Source organism: Fukomys damarensis, unplaced genomic scaffold, assembly GCF_012274545.1.
Source record: "Fukomys damarensis isolate Sample0158 unplaced genomic scaffold, DMR_v1.0_HiC HiC_scaffold_27, whole genome shotgun sequence".
NCBI classification, from domain to species: Eukaryota; Metazoa; Chordata; class Mammalia; order Rodentia; family Bathyergidae; genus Fukomys; species Fukomys damarensis.
In genome coordinates, this window is record NW_022900939.1 from 2,743,746 (window position 1) to 2,760,971 (window position 17,226).

General features: G+C 40.2%; 1 pseudogene; it reads left to right on the top strand.

Annotated features, from left to right (window-relative positions):
* The first annotated feature begins 3,651 nt into the window (after positions 1 to 3,651).
* Positions 3,652 to 7,586, top strand: LOC104868452 (annotated as a pseudogene).
* Positions 7,587 to 17,226: the final 9,640 nt, after the last annotated feature.

The following is a 17,226-nucleotide window of genomic DNA, read 5'->3' on the forward strand; positions in this document are numbered from 1 at the left end:
GGAGAAACGACTTTAAACAAAAAACTGTTCCCAGAATTTATGACAGAAAACTCCCCAAACAGGGGAAGAATTTGACATACAGATAAATGAGACATATAGGACTCCAATTACCCATGATCAAAAAAAAAATCTACACCTAGATATATAATAGTCAAGATCCCAGAAACCCAACAGAAGAACAAAATACTACAAGCAGTTAGAGAAAGCAGCATGGAACCCTCTTCCACTATAAAAAGAATGAAATCCTGTCACTGGGACAACATGGATGTCACCAAAAGTCATTATGTTAAGCGAATGAAATGAATTAACTATGCTAGATTTTGTTAGAAAAATGTTAGTAAATAATGAATATTCTGACTCATGTGTGGAAACTAAGAAGCTGATGTCATAAAACAAGTGAGCTGAACAGTATTTACTAGAAAATAGAGACAATACAGGGTGGGAAGGATGGAAAAAATGTTGTGCAATTTTTACTAAGTTATTTGGGAGAGCAGGAAGTTCTGGAAGGCTGTGCACAGTAGGAGAACTATGGATACCATTTTGTGAGAGGCATGAACAGGTTGGACAAGAAGACATATTCAAAGAATAGAGAGTGTGGGCCTTCCAGAGAAATGCAAGGTATAGGCTGGGATTATTTATGTGTTTTGAGAGTGCACATCCGCAGAATCTGTGAATCTACAACAAACACAGAATTGGTTCACAGGAGGAAAATCAATGTCCAACCCACCTTACGAACATGATGGAACAGTTCAGGGGTTGAAGGATGGCCCATTATGGACTAGAGAGGATGGGGCCCACTCTACTGCATTTTTAAGTACTTTATACAGAAGAAAATCATTTATTGTGTACTTCCAAAATAAGATGCAAGTATTTTGAAAGACATTATTGTAAAATATTTTAGGAAGCAGACTTTCCTAAACCGATTTAAACTTTACAGGATGTATACATCTGGTGACAAATCATTCATATGTAAATGTTTGTGTTGCATTTTTATTTGACAATTATAATACATTTCACTTTTAAAACATCATAACTCTTTTGTTTCTCTAGGTAGTTTACTCCCTTCTTCCCTTAGGGAGATAAAACCTGCAGTTATTCTCATGGGGAATTAACTGGAAAGCACATTGGTTTTGTAATTGTGTCTGTGAATGAGTTCTAGGCTCCCAGCAGGATATGCCGTCCTGTTAGAACAAACACGTTATATTTCATGAGCCTTTGGGAATTATTTATGGACCTCCATGAGAATCACTGTAACTACACGCAGGCATTCTTCTGACCTGACAGTTTACTATGACTGCACCCTTGGTCAGGGGAACACGAAGATTAAAACTCATACTGATGGACTTCTAAGTGATAAGCTCTTTGAGAAAATATCTGTGGCCTCTCATTATTTAAGATACATTGCTGTAAATTACGTGAGAGAAGAAATCTACCATGTTTATTGTATATACAAGGAGAACGTAAATCTTATTCAAGGGGCACCAAAAGGAACCGTGGTCGATTAGAACTAAATCCACATCTGTCTCCTCTTTGTTTTTCCCTGCTTTCCTTAAGAGCAGGAACATTCTGCCCACCATCTGAGGAGAGGGCTCCTCGAAGAGCAAGTCCGCGTCCATAAAACATTTTAGGATTTCATGATTGCTTCTCTGGAGCGGCCGATCTTTCTCTCATAGAACACTGGTAAGCTCCTACATTCATTCCATAAGCATTTTCATCAGAAATGTAATTTATGGGAAGAAGCAGCCTAACTAGAGTTATGATACGTTGTTTAAATGTAAGGATGATTTTCTTACAATGTCAGTGTTGAGGGGAGCATGGCATGTGAATATCAGGATGAATATCATAGAGAGGTCTGTGATTCCTGGCAAAACATGCTTCTTAATCCGAAAAAATGAAAAAAGGTTAAGACAGATGATGCTCTAGATGATTAGTGACATTATCTTGCTCACTATACATTTGCACACACAAAAAAATGTGATCCCAGACTTTTCAATGCAAAAATGTCTAAATAACTTTTCTAATGTGAAATACTTATTCCTGCAAGGTGGCTGGAGCTCTTGGGACTTGAGTCTTTCCCGTTGGACTTCTGTCACCTTGTAACATAAAACACCTCTCAGAGCTTTCATTTCCTCACAGATAAAGCTGAACTTACCACACACACCATTACTGTGTAAATTGCTTATCCTTCATTGTGAAACATTGTATATCCTGAAAATTATCATGTGTGTACAGACTGCACACGTGACATCTCCATGGGCCTGGGGCAGCAATCACAGACCTGGAGTAGCATTGGACCGAGAAGCACTGGGTAGCACCAGAGCCCTAAGAGGACCTGATCCCGGAGAAAGGGCAAACAGGGGAGCAAGTTCAAGTTCACTGAAGCTACAGCCCTGCATGTCAGTGTCTCCTGGGGTCACAATCATAGAAAGGCCATTACTCTTAATTAGCACAAAAGACAGCACTTACAGTAAGTGTTTAATACCCCTCAAACAGCTGTGTTTCATTTCCTGTCTTATTTAATTTTCACCCTAATGCATAAAAGTTGATCTCACTACTATATTCATTTTGCAAATGAACATACACCATTCACAGCTGTTGGTGTAGCACTAACACTTGCTAGGTGGTCAAGGTCAGCTCTGATATTGTGTTTGCTCTGAGATCCTAACTTCTCTGGCCCAAGATGTCTATGCTACACTTTCCTTAGATTCCTCCATCAGTAAGCAATGCTGCTATCACCCCAAGTATCTCACCACATCTATTGTGCAGCTAAGTGAGTTAAGAGTATTCAGGAATTAGGCTCATGGCCACATCATTGTTGATATGTGTATGGGTGCTGTTGAAAAATACGACTAGGAGAAATTTTCCCAGTGTAATTGGACTTTATTTCATTTTATCTGTCAGTTTTTCTTTCTTAATTTTCCCTCCAATGAGAGGCAAATGTACAGGTAGGAAGATGAAATTACCACATAATCAAGGGGTCACCTTATTCACTATGAAGCCACAAACAATGAATTTGAAAGGGTGGGACGAGGAATAATTGTACCTTCGGTTAAATTTTACTTCGTCTGCTTTCACCTGAGACTCTTGGACTTGGGAGCCACTCTGCAGAGGCTAAAGCTCTCCCTGGGCACAGAGTGGAGATGGCCATTTCGCACTTGTGCAAACAAGTGCATCGCCATCCCTCTGCGACCCACACTCACATGAATGGCAGGTGTGCAAGCTCACAATACTGCTGACGGGAGGCAGGAACACAGGTCTGTCCAGTGGGGGGCAGTTCTCCCTGGGTAGTAACATGGAACTCAGTTTTTATTGTGTCCCAAAGAGATGCGTGGTCCAACAGATACCTCTGCTCACTTATTTTCAAGTAATTAAATTGTGCACATCTCTGTTTTTTAATTTACAAATTGATAAATGGTCCACATGACCCATTTCAGTTCTTATGATGTGACAGTATGTAATTTAACCTGTAATTAACTGGAATCAATTTGGTTTGCAAGAATAAGAATTTGGGGGAATTATTCAAGTAAAAGTTATTGTCACAATGAGAGAAAACTTACTGTACTTATCTTTTCTGATTTTAATTTAATTTCTCCACTTTTCTGTTAGTCTTTTTTATTGCTGTAGTGCATCTAGAGGTTCTGGACAGCACCAATGGAGAACAGGACACAGGTGACCGAGTTCCTCCTGCTGGGACTGACCGATGACCCACACCTGCGGCTTCCCCTCTTCATCACCTTCCTCCTCATCTACACTATCACCATTGCTGGGAACCTGGGGATGCTCCTGCTGATCCTCCTGGACCCTCGTCTGCACACTCCCATGTACTATTTCCTGGGTAACCTGTCCCTGGTGGACTTTTTCTCCTCCTCAGTTGTCACTCCCACAGTCATGAAAGGGCTCCTTACAGGAAACAAGGTCATTTCCTACAATGCCTGTGCTGCTCAAATGTTCCTGTTTGCAGCCCTTGTTACAGTGGAAAATTACCTCTGACCGCTATGCAGCCGTGTGCAGGCCCCTGCACTACACCTCCACCATGACCGCAGATGTGTGTGCAGGTCTTGTGGTAGGCTGCTATGTCTGTGGCTTCCTCAATTCCTCCCTGCACATTGGGGACACATTCAGTCTTTCCTTCTGCAACTCCAATGTGGTCCACCATGTTTTCTGTGATGTTCCAGCAGTCTTGGTTCTCTCTTGCTCAGAGAAACAGGTTAGTGAGTTGGTCCTTGTTTATGTTGTGAGCTTCCATATCTTTTTTGCCTTCTTTGTCATCTGGATATCCTACATCTTCATTTTTTTCGCCATTTTAAGGAAGCACTCAGGCACAGGAGCTCAGAAGGCTCTGTCAACCTGTGCTTCTCATTTTACCACAGTCTCCATCTTCTATGGAACCAGCATCTTCATGTATCTGCAGCCCAGCTCCAGTCACTCCATGGACACTGATAAAATTGCCTCTGTGTTCTATACCATGGTGATCCCCATGCTGAATCCTATGGTCTACAGCCTGAGGAACAGGGAGGTCAAGACTGCCTTCTTAAAGGTCAATCGTGCATTCATTTTTTGGAGGCAAAATAATTTTTAGGAGTTTGATTTTAGCTTTATGAGAGTCATGATCCCTGAATGCATTCCCCTCAGATCTTTTGAAAATATGTCATTACCATTTGAGGCTGTTATTGAAATGAAATTCTTGTAGTCGTACTCTCTACTTTTCAAAATCTTTCATATTGAAAAAGCGACATTATGTCTGTAAATATATTTCTATGTGATAGAGCCTAAGGTGACCTGGGTTCTGCTGAAGGCTAATGATGCTTGCAGGCATTATACTGTTTTTTTTTCCAAAAGATATAAGTGCAAATGTGTGTATGAAGGACTCACAGAACCTTGAGCATTGCAGAAATTCACACAGAAATAGCATGCTTTCAAATACAAATGGATGAGGTCAGGTTTTCCCAGACTTGAATGTAACATGCCTAATTGGGGGTGGTGGTTTTGGTGTTAATTTGGCTGGGTTAAGGGATAATCAGGTAGCCAATAAGACAATTTTGTGTTGCTGTGTGGTCTTTCCCAAGTTGAGGACTAAAGCTGTGTACCTAGTAGATTTGCCCTCATCATTGTGGGGATACAACAAAAAACAGCGAGAAGACAGTGCCTCTGTCCTCTGTGTGTGAGCGTGTGTGTGTGTGTCTGTGTGTGTGTGTGTGTGTGTGTGTCTGTGTGTCCATTAGCTAGGACACTTATTTTTCTTCCCTCTCAGTCAGCAGAGTTACACATCTGGACCTGGCCCTAGGCCCTTGGTCTCCAACACAAACCAGTCACACCTTCCTTCCCTGTCCCAGACTTTTGCTTAGAATGCTGTGCTTGGACTCCAGCTTTTGGACAGACATCAGCGGACCTGTGGCCTGCATGTCAGGTGAGCTGGTAGCCAAAAGGAATCGCTCTTTCCCATCTGCTTATGCCCTGCTGATTCTTTCACTAGGGAACACTAGCACACTAGTGCTTAGTGAGTCAATATTTGATTTGGATATTACAATATAAATTTCACCTAAGATTTCTTGTTTCTTCATTTTTACTCTAACAGTCCTAATTTCAGAAAATGTCATGCATACATATACTTTAATATACACATATATATGCATATATTTTATATATCCTGTATAATTTAATGAGAGATCCATAAATGTGGCTTATCACATAGATTAGTTTTTTCATTAATTAATTTCAAAAGAGGATCACAAAATTTTTAAAAGATGTTCAGGTTTCCTTAAAAATTCTTTGTTCTCATAGTTACGGTACGAGGTGTGTTCCTAGGACCTCTCAGCTTGGGTATGTAGGCTGAAAGTAAGAAAACCATTCTAAATTTCCTGTCTCCCTAAGCCTGTGACTCCATCTCATATTGAGCCCAAATATGTCAGGGGACATCATGCACACGCATAGTAGGTCACGTCTTACCCAGCTTTCAGTCTCCCAAACAAACTAATTTGCTTTCCCTTTTGCAACTCCCTGAGGCACAGCGAAATAACACAGACTGTGCTCTGAGCCTCCATCAGTAATCGGGGACTGCCTAAACTATACCTACATCCCAATGTGCTTCCACTTTTTAAATATCTATTCCCACTTACATTCCCTGGAATCTCCCTGCATGAATTAGAAAACTCGGGCCGACCTTTTGAAGTGCAGCAAACCTCATAATGTGTCTGTCACTCGCTGTGAGACAGCCTGCTGGGACCTGAGCCCAGTTAAGGCACACAGAAGTAGAGAATATGCTGGACCCTAGTCCGGAGGTGAATTAATTTCATTCTGCAGAGGAGCAGCATTACAATTTTCTCAGGCAATCTGAAGTTAATTCTTTCCAAAAGGGAAGGAGATGCCGATTTTTAGGAAGAGTAGAAAGGCTGCTTCTACGTGCAGAAAGAAAGACTAGCTCTGCTGGCAAAGAGGCCTCAGAATTCAGGGGCTCACTTTTTAGCTTCTCTGGAGGCCTCTCCATGTCTGTGCAACCCTGCGCCTTCCCAGTACAAACCCTGCTAAGCTAGGAGATGAATTTGCAGTAAAGTCAACTGCTCGCGGGTTTGCTTTGATTTTTAGTAGCCTCAGCACTTTAGCTAAGGCAGTAGGGGTTGTTTTCAAACAGACATGAAAGCCTTCATTCAGAATATTTATTCATGGATTAAGATCTGAAATAACAATTCAGATCCCCAAGTTCATCTTTTCTCCGCCTACTTTGACCAATTAAATTAGAAGAAACTCATTAGTTTAAAAAACTGTTCTAAGAGACTAGCATATACATGTATGCTAGTCATTTTTGCTACTATAACAATACACCTTAGATTGGGGGATTTATATGAAACGGAAATTTACTTCTTATAATTCTGGAGTCTGGGAACTCTAAGATCAAGGACACAAGATTCACTCTCTGATGAAGGCCTATTTTTCTTGATATGTTTCCATATGGTGGAGAGGGAAAAGAGGAATTATGTTGCATTCTCACATGTCAGAAAGAAGGGCTGTTCTATACTCATACAGTGCAAGGCAGAAAAGTAGGAAAGTTTCTCTAGTTTCCACAAGCCCTTCTAGAAGTACACTTGTGCCAGTCCTGCCTAATCATCTCCTACTACCCCCATTTACTTGAGGACACTAACATCTTCCTTTCTGCAATGGGTAGATCGACCATACGGAACAGAAATAGAAACAGCAGAGTTAAAGGCAGTCTACAAAAAATGGACCCAAACACAAACTGATAGCACAGTTCATCCAACAACTGAACGCTACACATTCTTTTCATCAGCAAATGAAACACTCTTGAGGTAGAGCATATGATACACCATAAGCCAAGTCTCAAAATTTTTTCAAAATTGAAATCAAATTGAGTATCTTTTTTAATATAATGAAACTAGAAATCAATAACAAGTAAAATGTTGGACTCAACACAATTACACGAAAATTGGCAACCTACTTTTAAGCAACCAATGGATCTAGAACTAAATCAAAAAGGAAGATTTGGGATAAATTGAAGCAAAGGAAAATGGTGACATTACATACTAAATCTTCTGAGACACAGCAAAAACTGTACTAAAAAGGAAGTTCTTTTTTCTCTTTTTATTGAGTTTATTGATACAATCTAGGTATACAATACATTTACATTCTTTATTGGGATCCTGTACCTTTAAGTGATAGGTCTTGATTCTCATTTTCCCCCTTGTCCCTGCCCTCCCTTCACCCCCTCCTACCCTCCCCATTTACAAACACTTTATTTCCATTTTTTCAGTTTCTCATATTTTTTCCTCTCCCTTATTACCTTTCCTCCACCCTTCCCACTTTCTCTACACCTTTAGCCCATCATTTCCTATTTCACATTATTAATTATCTCATTAGGATCTTGTGTACTATTATAGTTTTTCACACCAGAGAAACTATTTGGTATTTCAGTTAAAGAAATTTCTATATGAACATTAAAAATAGGGAATCCTAAAATAAAATTAAAAAGGAAATTAAAAGAGAAAAGGCAGTGATGTAAAATTAAAATAATCCTTAATTCTGAAGATGAAAATGGTCCCTGAACATATTTAAATTGCTTCTTGCTCTTGTAGTCTTATATTATTCTTTTTTTTTCATTATTTAGAGAATAATTTATTAGTTTCTGTAATCAAACCCACATAAATATGACCTTGCATATTTAATAGTGTGTTACCCCTGTACAAATGGAAAAAAATTAAAATTTCTAGACCATTATGGCTGTTAATTTCTGTACAATGCCAACTCAACACAGTAAATTGGGATAACTTTTTCCAAATATATTATTCTTTTTTTTTCATTATTTAGAGAATAATTTATTAGTTTCTGTAATCAAACCCACATAAATATGACCTTGCATATTTAATAGTGTGTTACCCCTGTACAAATGGAAAAAAATTAAAATTTCTAGACCATTATGGCTGTTAATTTCTGTACAATGCCAACTCAACACAGTAAATTGGGATAACTTTTTCCAAAGTTGACAGCACAGTGAAAGTGTTCAAAAATTCAAATTTTATATATATATATATGGATATATATATTTTTATATTTATATAAAAAGACCAATAATAGTAGTATGTTATGCATCAATAGCAGCAACAGCTTTGCCAGGTTCTGCAGTCATCTGAACAAAATTATAGACATTCAGCACACTCCATTAAAAAAACAAAAACAAAAAAACAAAGAGAAGAATAATACCCAGAAAACAGCAAAGTTCTGTTGCTGTTGTGGTACCTAGCATCATTTTTTTATCAGCATCTTAATCATCATCTGGAGAGAGAACATTCTAGAGTAACATCATTAAAAATAGCTCTGATAAAGCACGGTCACTACTACATATCATAAAGCAGGTACAAGATATTTTACATTCACAGAGGTATGACACAGTACTGTCCTACATCTATAATACTAGAATCGGTTTTGGTTTGAAATTTACTTTGTATGCAAGTAAGATTGCCACCCCTGCCTTTTTTCTGGGCTCCTGTCACATGGAGAATTGTTTTCCATCCTTTCACTTTCAGTCTATGGGCTTCTTTTTGCATTAGGTGTGTTTCCTGTATACAACATATTGTTGGAGTTTGCTTCTTATTCCATTCTGCCAGTCTATTTCTCTTGATTGGTTAGTTGAGGCCATTGACATTGATGGCTATAACTGATATGTACTGACTTATTATTGTCCTGTGATTGGCCTTTTGTTGACTCTTTTTACTTTTTCACCTTCTCCTTTTAGTTTCTTGCCTTGCCTATTTGATCTGCTCTGTTGGGCCTCATGGTGTTGTTACCTTCATTGTCTTTTTCTAGGATATTGTTTAGAATTTCTTGTAGTGCTGGTTTGGTATTTGTGTAGTTTCTCAGGTGTTCTTTGTCTTGGAAGTATCTTATTTCCCCATCCATTTTGAAAGAGAGTTTTGCAGGATATATCAGTCTAGGTTGGAGGTTGTTCTCTTTTAGGACTTGAAATATCTCACTCCAGGCTCTCGTTGCCCTAAGGGTTTGTGTTGAAAAGTCTGCTGTGATTCTGATGGGCTTTCCTTTATATGTGATTTATTTCTTTATTCTTACTGCTTGTAGTATTTTGATCTTCTGTTAGGTTTCTGGGATCTTGATTATTATATGTCTAGGTGTACATTTTTTTTATTGTGGCTAGTTGGAGTCCTATATGCCTCACTTATCTGAATGTCAAATTCTTCCCCTCTGGGAAGTTTTCTGTCATTAATTCTGTGAACAGCTTTTTTAAGTCATTTGTATTTTCTCCGGCTACTTCATGGATTCCTATCAGTCTTATGATATTCTTCTTTGCATCATCTAGGTGTTTTTGGATCAATTTCTCATGATTTCCTACTGTTTTTAAGAGATCTCTCTTTTCACAGTCACTGACTGCAATCTTATCTTCTACATGTGAGATTCTATCTTCACATTCTTTTATTCTGTTGCATACACTTTCAGTGGAGTGTTTAATCTCCTGGATACCTGTTTGAATCTGTTTTATGGATTCCATTTCTTTCCTATGTTGGGCATTTATTATTTCCATTTCTTTCTTATGCTGGGCCTTCATGACTTCTATCGTAGTCCTGAGCTCATCTATTTTTTTGTCAGTTTCTGTTCTAGAGTCTCGAATCACGACTTTCGTCTTGCTCACCATCTCTATGGTTATCTGGGAAATTAATTCCGTTCTGAATTTTTCTAGAGCCTGATTGATCTGTTTTGTTACTTCCTGTGCTTTGAGTTCAGGGTGTCCTTGTGGTTCACTATCGGCCTTTTCATCCTCAATTGCCCTACTGCTTGCCATTGGTGAACTGGAAGTCTGTCTTTGTGTCTTGCTTAAGTGTTTTCTCATTTTTATTTTTGTTGTCAGGCTATCCTTGGTTTAATCTCTGGGTTATCACCCAAATTTTCCTGATATAGTTGCTCCCTAGCTTCTGGGTCTCTAACAACCCACAGACATTCTAATCTTCATAACATCAGAGAAAACAGCTCATCAAATCAACCACAATCCTTTATCCCAACTGATACAACAAGCAACACAATATGATCAAGCACAACTTGGAAACTGACCACCTGTGGTACTCACTAGTCTATCACCCTTAAACCATTTGAATTAAATTGAAATCAAGAAGCAGTCCAAAGCACGTCTGCAGTGAACAAACTTTTCAATATAGTATATTTACCATTTATGATGGGGGCTCAGACAGAGCTAGGGCGCAAGACCCCTGATCTCAGTTAGCTGATGGCTGAACCCCATAACGCAGACTGACCTTGGGCTGCAAGGCCCAGATTGAGTTCCCCAACCTTCTGAACGGTTGAACTCCACACCATTCTACTACAGGTTTCCCAGGCCCTTTCTTTAAATGTGTTCAAAGTTAGGAACTCAGAAAAATACCCTTTATGGCCACCTCTGCCTCTGCAGAGTGGTTTGAAAGACTTGCACAATCAGGAGGTCTAAGAGTGTGGGGGGGTGTTTAGGGGAGCTGTGGGGGTTCAGGGGCTCCCACACAGCTACCTTCCTGGCACTGGAGCGATGGCAGCTCCTGGCAGGAGAGGCCTAAAAAGGAAGTTCTTAGCAACCTAAACATCTCAAGAAACCTATCACTGTATCTCAAGAAACTAGAAAAGGAATATCAAACTATATTGTAAAGTACAAAAGGGAAATAAATAATAAAGAAGACAGTAGAAATAAATGGAATAAAGACTAAAGCAACAAGAAAAACAAGCAACAGAGTAAAGAGCTCATTCTCCATAAAGAGAAAATAAATGAATCATTACTTAGAATAGTTGACAATAAGAAAGAGAAGACCCAAATAATAAAATTAAAGGTTAGAAAGGAGACATACGGCTGATGCTAGAGAAATACAACTTATTAGAGATTGTCATGAATAACTTCAGAAAAGCAAACTTGATAATTTAGAAAATTGGACATATTCCTCAACCAAGAGTGAATCATGAAGAAATAGAAAACCTGAGCTGACCAAAGGCAAGAATGAGACTGGGCAGTAATTAAAATACCCAATACAAAAGCACCCATCAGAGCAGATGATTTACTGCTTTATTCTAGCAAACAATTAAAGATGAAATAATACAAACTCTGCTTGTACTATTTCATAAAATAGAAAAAGAAGGAATTCTTCCAAACATACTTTATTAAGCTGGCATTACCCTGATGTGAAAACCGGAAACAAGAAAACAAATCAATGTCTTTAACTAACGTTAATGAAAATTCCCCCATGAAATACTAGAATATTGAATACAGCAGCTAATTAGCAAGATGGTTCACCGTTATCAAGTAGGATTCATCCCAGGTCTGCAATGAAGTTCCAACACATGCAAATAAAAAAAGTGATACAGCATATCAAAGGGACAAAGGGCAAGAACAACATGATCATTTCAACAGATGTAGAAAAGACATTTGATAAGATTTAACATCCTACCATAATAAAACATGTTGAACAAACTAGGTATAAAAGGAATGCACTCCAAAATTAAGAAGACTATGTATTATAGGCCAACAGCTAACATCATCACTGAATTGGGAAACCTGAAATCTCTTTCTGTAAGATCTAGAACAAGATGAGGATGCCCTGTTCCTCATTTTGATTCATCATAGTGCAAAAGTCTTAGGGAGGGTGAAGGAAGCATAAGAAAAAGTTAAAGGGCATCCTTATTAAAACTTAAGTCAAATTTTCACTGTTTGTAGAAGATATACTACATCTAAAAATCCCCCAAAACCCCATCCCAACAAGCCTGTTATAGGAACCAACAAATGAATTTAGCAAAATATGAAATTATAAAACATTGGTACAAAATTGAAGAAGATGCAAGCAAGTAGAAAAACATCCTGCATTCATCAACTAGAAGAATCAAGCTATGTTATAATGTCTGTACTACTACTCAAAGCAATCTACAGACTCAAGGTAATCTCTATCAAATGCTAATAATATATTTAAAGAACTGAAAATCCTAAAAAAAGAAACCCAAATAACTAAAGCCTTCTTGAACAAAAAGAACAAAGTAGGAGGCATTAAAGCGTGTGGCTGCAAATTATACAACTGTAGTAATCAAAGCAGCATGATATGAACATAAATAAACAGGGAGGGGGAGTAGAAATCCTCAAAGTAAGCCACACATCTACTGCAGATAGAATCCTGACAAAGAAGCTAAAAATGCATATTGGGAAAAGGCAGCACAAACTGTGCTGCAAAGAAAAAATACTTGCAGAAGGTTGAAAGTAGCCCACTATATCTCAACAGTTACAAAACAGACTAATATCTTATGTGTAAGAGCTGAAACTGTGGAACTGTTACAAGGAAAACACTTCAGGACATTGAAATGCACAAAAAAGATTTTTGGAGAAGACTCAAAATACAGGAAACAAGAGCAAAAATTAGCCAACAGGGATTGCATCCAAATAAGACTTTTTGCACAGCAAAGGAATAAATCAGTAGATTGAGGAGAAAACTTATGAAACAAAAGAAAACATTTGAAATTCATACTTTTCTAAAGGTGTTGATATCCAGAATACATGAGGGACTCCAAAACTGTGAAAAAAAGAGCAAAAAAACTGATTTCTAAAGAAGCAATAGGGCAAGGCTTGGAGGTACACACTCAACGCAGCACACTGGAAGGTCAGGGCAGGAAGATGGCAAGTCCCAGCCCACCCCGGCAACTCAGCAACTTGGAAGACCCCATCTCAAATATTAAAAAGTAATAAATGGGCTGAGATGTAGTTCAGTGTGAAGGCCATACTGCAAAGGGCATGGGTGGGGTTAGGGGGCAACAGACCTAAACAGATATTTCTCAAGAGGAGACCTACAAATAGCCATGGGTTATATGGAAAAAGCTCAATTTCACCAATCAAAAAAGGTTCTTATGAATTTATTACTGTGTGTCCTTTTTACTTCCTTGTCGGAGACATTCCCCAGTGAACATTCTATGGAGGAGCCAGATAAGCTGTGCTTGTGTTTGTGTCGTTGAAGTGTGTATTCTGTGGTTGGCAAGCACTCCAGTGCCAGGAAAATAACCAGAAGCCAATATATCGATTCTTATATCTTGGTTTACCAACTAAATATCATGTGGTGCATAACTTTTCCCAGTGTTCATTTAAAAAGAAGAATGCAAGTCTAAATCAAAATTAGATATCTCCTCATAAGTGTTAGATTGTCTTCATCAAAATGAATAAGGGTCAGCAGTGCTGGCAGGGATGAGTGGAGAAGGGAACCCACACTGTCAAAGGGAAATTAAGTTGGTGTGGCCCTTATACAAAGTTATGGAGGCTCCTCAAACAAGTAAAAATAGAACTGCCATGTGACCTATCAATCATCCTGCTGCACATAAATCCAAAGGAAATGAAATCAGTATTCCAAAACACATCTACACTCCCACGCTTGCTGCAGCACTGTCGTGAGCCGCAACATCAGAATCCTGCCAGCAGGTCCCAAACCCGAGGGAGGAACAACAGGAGAGCAGTTTCATGAACTTAGTTCCAGGCTCATGCTCTACCGTAGCAAAGCCCCGTTTATTTTTCAGGGTGGGGTATATATAGGCTAAAACCGAAACCAAAAGTGTAAACATTTATACTCTTCAGCTGCATGGGAGCGAGGGCTGCACGGGAGCAAGAGTACCGCCCACACATCCCAGAGGGAAATAACAACAACCATTATGGGTTACATCTGCTACCTGCTGAACTTTCCCGTTGGTATGGGCGACAGCACGTCCGTGCCGGTGAGATGACTCAAAGTTCAATCATGGCTAGGCCTATGTCAAGGCTCACCATGATGGCTCACCATAATTCCCCCATCTCTCTTTGATAGCATGAAGAATGCTAGCAACTCATCAGCCAAGGAACCTCTGTCTTAGGCGGCAGAAGTCTTCTATCTCCTTACCCGTCATCAGTCGCAGGGCTTATGTCCCAATACAACCTGTCTTAGGTTGGTAGACAGAAGCTTCCGTCCTTACCCGTTACTGAGTATCCCAAGGCGGGGGATCTAAGCACGCCGAGACTGAGCCAAGTAAATGGCTACACGTGTTGTATCATCATCCAAAGAAGCCTGTACAGCCATAGCTAAACGCTCATATTTAAACTGGGAACGCTTCCAGCATCGATATGAGCAGTAAAAAGAGAGTGTAATTCCCCAGTAGCAAAGATTTTTCCTGCCGTCTCTAGATTTCTGACTAACTGATGGGTATACATACTATCAGTGTAAATATTTATAGGTTCAGAAAATTTTGTTAAGGTTAACAACACAGCACATAGCTCCACAAGCTGAGCAGACGAGAATGGCACTTTAAATGCCATTGTTTGTTCTCTCGAGACAATGGCTGCAGTTCCTTTTCTGGAACCGTCTGTAAAAATAGTTTGAGCTCCTTTTATAGGATAGTTCTTTGTCTTAGTGGGAAACATAAAGGTGTGTCTACAGGAGAATTGCAGCAATTTGTTGGCTGGAGGGAGAGGAGTCTCCTCAGACCTTTGTGCTCCCTTTAACATTCTCATTTGTTGAGCTATTTGAGCTAGCTTCTGTTCGAGTAGGAGTTCCTCCTCCTGCCTCTGACATGTCAGTCGTAACTGAGCGAGACGTGTATCTACCTCATCATTCAGTGGTGGGGCACTAGGTGGCAGGCGCTCCTCGAAAACAGGAAGACAGGGGTAGATAGACGAGGGTGGCTCCCCGTGCCACGACGGTGCTGGTGGGAGGTCAGCAGGCAGGGGAGGAGGACTATCTGGAGGCTCCAGAGGAGGCTCTGAGGCCTGAGACTTTTCCTCTCGAATTTGTTCCAACTCCTCATGAACCTCCTCGAGAGCCTCAGATATTTCCCTTTGAGACAGAGTTCTCAAAGCTGTATTTAAGAGTGCCCAATAGGAGAATAAGCTCTCTGGAAACCTATCAGGATCGGAGGTCAAGGCCTTCTGCAGCTGTTTACCTACTCTTCCCCAGACCTCTAGATTTATCTCAGCCTCGTCACACAACCATGGACAAACCTCATCCAATATTTTCACAAATGCTTGCAATTGAGCCTTCTTAACTTTAACCCCTTGTACTTTTAGCAACTTTTGTATAGAGTTGCCTACATAATCTCTAGATTCCATTTGATCCATACCTTAACTAAGAATTTGAGGGCTTACACCCCTTGTTACTACTGCCGTGATCAGGACTAACGTCCCCTGTCTCTCATCGGTGGCCCTTACTTCTACTGCTGTGATCAGGACTAACGTCCCGTCTTTCACTAGCAGCCAGTTCCTTTTTATTGCCGTGATCAGGACTACCGTCCCCTGTCTCTCACCGGCAGGTACTTCCTTTATTGCCGTGATCAGGACTATCGCCCCCTGTCTCTCATCGGCGGCACCCTCTTCTACAACATTTCCCTCTACTGCCGTGATCAGAACTATCGTCCCGTGTCACTCACCGGCAGGAGCCGCAGGGATCAGTCGCGGTTCTTGTTGTAGTGCCCTGGATCGCAGGGCGCTCTCCTCGATGTCCTTCTTACTCAGGTCCCTGTTCGGGCACCACTTGTCGCAAGCTGCAACGTCAGAATCGTGCCAGCAGGTCCCAAACTAGAGGGAGGAACAACAGGAGAGCAGTTTCACGAACTTAGTTCCAGGCTCATGCTCTATCTTAGCAAGGCCCCGTTTATTTTTCAGGGTGGGGTATATTCAGGCTAAAACCGAAACCAAAAGTGTAAACATTTATACTCTTCAGCTGCATGGGAGCGAGGGCTGCACGGGAGCGAGGGTACCACCCACACATCCCAGAGGGAAACAATAACAACCATTATGGGTTACATCTGCTACCTGCTGAACTTTCCCGTTGGTATGGGCGACAGCATGTCCGTGCCGGTGAGATGACTCAAAGTTCAATCATGGCTAGGCCTATGTCAAGGCTCACCATGATGGCTCACCATACAGCACTGTTCTCAACTGCTAATAACTCTGATCTCATCAACTGAAGAATGGATAAGGGAAAGTGTGAAACATGCACACCATGTGTGTTTGCATAGAAACATCTTGGGTAAATGATACAGAGCGTGTTTGTGTCTTCATTTGCCTCTAAAAGTAAATGTAATTTTAAAAATATAACAGCCAGCTCAGTCCCTGTAGGCAGTTTAATTGCTTCTCCCCCAGAAAGCAGAATGAGAAGCAGTAGACAGTCACACAGTCTCTAGAGGTCCTGGAGTCTGAATAATTCTCTCCAGATCTGCATGTACCATTAGCCTATATAAACCCAATGACTCAACATGATGTTTAGGAGGAATGTCCTGTCTGCCAAGCCCTGAGAGCATCACTTCTTCACTTATTCATGGCATTGATAATCACTGATAATACAAACTGCTGCTCTTCTGACCTGAGGATTTGCTAGAAGCCTGTGACTATGGACAGAGAAAATATTCAAATTTTAAAATGCAGTGATTTTTAAATGATAGCCTCTTTACATCTTATCCGATGGACCTCTTTTATTTTCGGATTAGGATCTGTAACTCATGTTACAGAGATAATCTTCTATTCTCCGAATAAGGAGAAGGTGAGCAATTCTTGCAGGGGCATAGGAAGAACTCATGATGGATGGAAGCTGATCCAGGTTAATGTTCTTTCCTCCATTCCTGCCTGCGGGGGAGGAGTCGGAACACTTGGACCATTGGAGGGAAACTCCACTACTAGAATTCATGCAAGGTGCCATGGCTGAGTTGGGGATTTCCAACTCACTGCTGTAGATTCTTTTCTAGCAAAAG